We start from the raw sequence: 6,000 nt of genomic DNA on the forward strand, positions 1-6,000 counted from the left end.
CGGTGGTCGTAAGAAATCTTTAGATTTAACACATATGTATATCATAACAGATACCTATCTTGGTATCTTTCCAGAGAGTGCTGGATATGCACTTCCTTTCCGACCGTTGGAATGAAAATATACGTTATTTTCAAAAACTCAAAGCCAGAAGTATTTCAAACCCTCCTGTTAGCCGAAAAAGTTAGCACAACTTTTATACCTAATGCAAAACATGCTTAAATCCACAGAAACTACATTCCACCCGCTAAATTCCAAAACCGACGTCCTGACGTAAATTGCTTGAAGGGATCATTGCTAATTGATCATTGATCTCGAAATTAGAAAACAAAGAAGAAAGAGGAGTCATTCCGAAAAATTACTACAGCGTCTTCACAAACGGTGAAAAAGCTGTCTCCCGGGTAGCCAAAGGGTCATTAAATCGATCGGCTCTATCTCAAGAAGCTCAAAAACAGTCTCAGACTGCAGACCATGGATGCCCAGCCCCATTGCTCTCGGTGTTCCTTTGTTGTTGGAATTGCTCGTTCATATGGGAAATGGAATTTCATATACGTGTGTTGCTCCCAGCAATTTTTCGTGTTTTCCCTATTCTCCTCAATAGTGCTAGTCCGAATGCATTTTGTTGTTGGAGTGCCGAAAACTTTTCGGAAAAAACTGCAAGAAATTCAATCTCTTTTTTGTTTCTGCCAAAATGGTTGACCTAAAGCAGTGGTGGGCAAACTCTCATTTTACATAGCACGCGAGTATAGGGTAGGAAATTCTGCCGCAGCGCTGCCGGCACACTGACAGTGTGAGCACTCTCAAATTTTTTTTAGAAGCTCTCTCATTTGCTTTCATTTTGATTCATTTGACAGCCCAAACTAAAAACCAAAATTTTTCCACTTAGAAAAATTTTCTCAGAAATTAGGTTGGAAAAAGTTTTCTTCATGGAGAATATAAATAGGGAAGCGTAGTTTTTCATTTGTTTAAGAAATGTTGCTAGCAAAGCTGTTTTTAAAATAAAATACTCAATTTTAGTGCCCATTCAAACTTTTGAATTAACGAAAAATTAAATAAAAAGAAACGGTTTTTTCGCTCAGTGAATTCTCTGCTCTCATTGTTTTTCTCTGCTACGCACACACTCAAATTTTAAACATGTGTTAGTTTTGCCCACCACTGACCTAAAGCAATAAACTTATTCTTCGCAGAACATTTTTTTTAAGTAAGAAGCTCCGCATTATTTGTCATAGTATAATAATAAGCTTTTGTACAAAATGAGGGGTCTTTTTTTAGGTGCTATAATAAAATGTATTTTTTATCATATTGATTTTTTTAAAACTCTTTTTTTTCCAGTGTACACCCACATGGATGTGAAAAAAAAGTGAATTAATGCATTGGTATTGAAGTTTGCTCCGCCGTATGCTGAGCTTGGGCACCACTGCTGTAAACCATCTCAGATTTTGACATCAACCTCATCTGGGTCCCAGGTCATAGGGAAATATCACACAATTGCATAACAGACAAACTGGCTCGTACAGGCACCATTACGCCGCTCCAATGGACTGAACTGACGCTCCAATCACTAAATAGGGATATAAATAGTCCCATTTTTATACCCTTGCAGAGGGTCTTATAATTTTGTCCAAAAGTGTGCATCGCAGTGAAGGAGACATCTCCGACCCTATAAAGTATATATATTCTTGATCAGGATCACCTCCTGAATTGATATGAGCATGTCCGTCTGTCCGTCTGTATGTCTGTTTCTACGCGAACTAGTCTCTCAGTTTTAAAGCTATCGACTTGAAATTTTGCACACACCCCGTTTCCTTTGCACGCAGTATATGAGTCGGAACGACCGGTATCGGCCGACTATATCATATAGCTGCCATATAACTGAACGATCGGAAGTGACCCAACTTTTGTGTTTTTGAAGATAAAGAGCTGGAACTTGGTACAGATTATATTACAGATTTTTGTCAGTTAATCCGACCTACCAAATTTCATAACGATCGGTCGACTATATCTTACAGCTCCCATATAACTGAGCGTTCGGAAATGGTTTTTGGTAGAAATATCAACTTTGGTATTTTTGAAGAAAGTCGTTTGTGACTCTTTTTTAGATTTTTTATTATAATAAATTGGGTTATATTATCATATGGATCGGCCAACTATATCCGATGTTTGCGATATATATCCGGTTTCAACTGCAAGGGTATATAAGCTTCGGCTCCGCCCGAAGTTAGCTTTCCTTTCTTGTTGTACTCTACAGACGGTATTTTAATTTTGGTCAAAAGGGTGCAATGCAAACTTTTTTTGCCAATTGATCCAACCTACTGAATTTCATAAGTTTAGACTATCTTTATCCTACAGCTGCCTTATAACTGAACGATCGGAAACGGTAATTGGTAAAAATAGCAACTTCGATATATTTGAAAATAGAAGCTTCAGACTTCTTTTAAAATTTTGTTTCTAATAAATTAATTCTATAATAAAAATCTCATAACGATCGATCAACTATCTGATTCTTGTGATTTATATCCGGTCTTAACTGCAAGGGTATATCTAATTTCCTTTCTTGTTTTTTGTAACATTTTTTTTTCAATGTAGTGCTCTAAACTGTCTTTTTTTAGCTGGTCGAATTTTTTTTACCTTGTTACGGTAGCCTACTAAAAACTAAAAATAGACTAAACAAAAATTCAGCCGGCGTTGCTATTTTAAATTTTTTTAAATATGATTTTTCTACGCCCCATATGGACCTGCTATATGGGAACTAAATCCGTTGCATAAACCTTATACCACAATACACATACATAAGTAATTCCTTGCGTTTTCCTAAAAACCATGTTGTAATTAGTTAAAAAAAAAACAAAATATTACAAAAAAAAACTTTACAAAATAAATTGGTGATTTCTATCAACACAAACACAGCCTTAATTACATATTAATTAGAAGATTAGTTTAGTTGGAGACTCCTAACAGCAACCAAAACGTATGAATTTAATTGCAATGGGTGCATAGTCTCAAGAATGCTGGATGCGTTCTAAATTGGTTTTTTCTGCCCGGAGGACCTTGGTCATCGACCTAGCCACTTTAAAATCACAAATAGATTTGCGGAGTGTTTTTTTATAATTATTTTTAACTGCGATTTATTGGTTAAAATTGGTCTGAAAAGGTTCACTTTTTTAAAATTGTCTGGGTCGTATTTTTTTTGTTTAATTTATTAATGCCTTAGCATTTTCTTTTCAATGGCTCTTGCATATGTATGTAGGAAGTGCTGCCAGTTTAGCCCTTTTCAAGCCAGATGTGGCAGCTTTGAAAGCATAAGATTTGGAATATCCTTAACTTAAAAGTTTATTTGTGTATATTTCTTTTATATTGTGATTGTGATTTTCTCTTTATTTGATTTTGGGCCACCAAGAGGAAGGAAAGCCTTCTGCTTATGTTTCAATTTGCAGTCAACCATAGAAGTTTATAATATAAATATTTTAGTTTAGTATTTTGCACTTTCGTTTAATCCTAGTACTGAGATCGAAAAACATGTTTGAAGAGTAAAAACGTGTATTTTCTCCAGTGTGAACGAATATTTTCAATTTAGGCTTTTCGGCTCCTCCCAAATAAATTTTTGTGGATTTTTACCCCAATCGGAAGTAAAAATACTAATTTTAGATGATTTTTGTTCTAATTGACGCAATTGATGCCATGAAATTGGCATCAAAATATGGTTGGTCCCACAAATCTAAAATGACGAGACGAATTTTTTAATAATTTTATTAAGGTTATAATTATTAGCTCACCGATTTTATCAACTTGACTTTGCCAAGCATTTTCATTGATTTTCTGCATTATTAAAACTAAAAACCATGTAAATGTCTTGCAGGTCTATCTTGCAGGCACTGTCAAATGAAATAAGAGATTAAAAACTTTTATCTTTTCGCTAGAACGTAAAACGTTCTTTGGTGCGTGCTGACATTCTTCGTAAGTTTCTTGTCAAAAAATGTATAATCAAAATCCATATTTGAAAAAAGTTTTTGTCGAACTGAGTACTATTGAGATTTGTACTGAGTACAGATCGAAAAAAAACTGTTTTCCAGCTATGGGAATTTTTTTTTTTTTGAGTAAATATAAGCACCGTTTTAGTTTAAAAGCGTTTTTAAAGTTGGTCGGAATTATATTATTATATTTTCCATCAAACTCAAATTCGGTTTCTTGGAAATTTGGAGTTAACTTGTGCGGAAAAACTACATTAGATGACGTTGAAATATTTCCGGAGCCGAATTGATTCTAAACATAAGCCGTTTGTATCTAAGAGGCCTTTTGGTGTTACGAAAGTCGTAATTTTCTTGCTGGCTTAAAGACTTTAACGTCGGCATCGGGTAATTTTCCGACAAATAGCCTTGTTTGCTCTCCGCATATCAACGCACAACCTAATATCACCGTTTTCCTTGAAAGCCAGCACAATGGGAGTGTTACCGCCGTCACCGATTTAACGTTAGATTTAAATTATGAGACAAGTATTGAAAAATGTTACAGATAAGTACAGAAGCTAGTGAGTGGCGAGGAAACAGACGAAGTTTTTTAGTACGCGCCGCACTGATTTGAAGTTAAATAAAGGAAAGAAAAACCAAATTGATGTTCACTTAAAGAGTCGTGAGCAACCTCGTCCCGATCATTTCATTTCGTAAAAACTTCGTTACCTACGGATTAAGGCGGCATGTAACAGCTAGGCCGACTATAAGCAACAAATTTCTAAAAAAGCGACGGTAAAGGCTTTGCGTCCCTAGCTGCCCAGAGCTAGGTTAAGTTGTGCACGTCCATTTTGGGGAAAATAGGAGCTCCTGTGGACCTAAGCAGAGAAAAAGACTCTTGCGGATAAAGGCAGAGGTAAAGGCGTCGCGTCCCTAGCAGCCACAAGCCAGGTCGAGCACGCAGATAAAAAGAAAAGCAGACATGTTGTTAAACGAACAATATAGAAGTATACAGAATTTGCAGAGGCTTAAAAGAAAAGACAATCGGAGGCAAGGTTCATAGAAGAATAGTACCAACTTCTTACGCAGATGAACCCCTCTGACGTACCAGAAGGTGGGATGGTTCCAACGAGTGTTCAAATAGCGGCCTGGCCACCTATACCCAAGGATCATTCAACATTCAGCAGGGATCCTGAGAACTGACGGTTATTTATCAGCACATTTGAACATAGAACTACAGTAGCCGGATATACGAATATGGAAAATATTGCAGAGCAGCAATCTGCTCTGCAGACCAGAGCATATTCTAGAGAGAATGGTGAAAAAGGTGCAACATGTATCATGTGCGTAGCCATTTTATGGCCCTCATTTTATGGCCCTTCGAGCGCCGCCGAAGAAAATATTCCGAAGGAAAGAAAAGAAAAACCAAATTGATGCAACCTCGCCCGGACCTCAACAGGGAGATATCCACGAATTCGAAGCCGTAACTAATTCCATAATTTCTCGACTCCAACCTTCTTCCAGTTTGGCGGCTACATTTTCTTCGAGAGCTTTCAGGATCCTTCGAAGGGGCAGCTGAACTGGGACAACCTGTGGATCAAGCCATAATTTCATGTCCCCCTCTTTCCATTTAGGAAACGGTGTTGCCAACTCAACTTTATTGACACCTAGGCCTAGACAAAGAACGTTAATTTTAATGGCGGTTCCTAGGCCCAGTCATTACTGACCTCGGTATTCGGTACAGCTAATATTGGTGCATCAAAAACTCAAATTACTTAAAGTAATTGTTCAGATGCATACGCACGCAACTGTTTCTGGGAATGCGGTCTAACGTTAAAAAACGTTTTAGTACCTTTGTTGAGCTTCATCCAATCATTTTGATTAATGAGATTAAATTTCGATCCCGAGGGCAATTTAATAAGGGCAATTTTGTGTCCCCTATTTGAAAATTTATGAGTAATTCTTCTTCGTCGCTGCATATCCTAAAACAATTCTCACACGATTTCTTCCATTCTGTCATCTTTTAAGATTTCAGTTTCTTGATTGAGAACTATTGAAA

At 36.8% G+C, this 6,000-nt stretch overlaps 1 protein-coding gene across 8 annotated transcripts in view; it reads right to left on the reverse strand.

Annotated features, from left to right (window-relative positions):
* The window catches only part of LOC138926556 (uncharacterized), a 463,340-nt gene extending 459,328 nt beyond the window's left edge, over positions 1-4,012 (reverse strand). For 3 of the 8 annotated variants that reach the window (XM_070281101.1, XM_070281097.1, XM_070281098.1), the window contains exons 1-2: positions 3,771-4,011; positions 2,915-3,712 (exon numbers count right to left, since the gene is read on the reverse strand). The gene's annotated coding sequence lies outside the window, so the exon portion shown is untranslated. Of the gene's footprint in view, positions 1-2,914; positions 3,713-3,770 lie in introns of all 8 variants that reach the window. The other 5 variants (XM_070281100.1, XM_070281104.1, XM_070281102.1 and 2 more) reach the window with 4 other exon arrangements.
* Between the last annotated feature and the right edge of the window lie 1,988 nt (positions 4,013-6,000).

This window comes from Drosophila bipectinata, chromosome 3R, assembly GCF_030179905.1.
Source record: "Drosophila bipectinata strain 14024-0381.07 chromosome 3R, DbipHiC1v2, whole genome shotgun sequence".
Taxonomy (NCBI): domain Eukaryota; kingdom Metazoa; phylum Arthropoda; class Insecta; order Diptera; family Drosophilidae; genus Drosophila; species Drosophila bipectinata.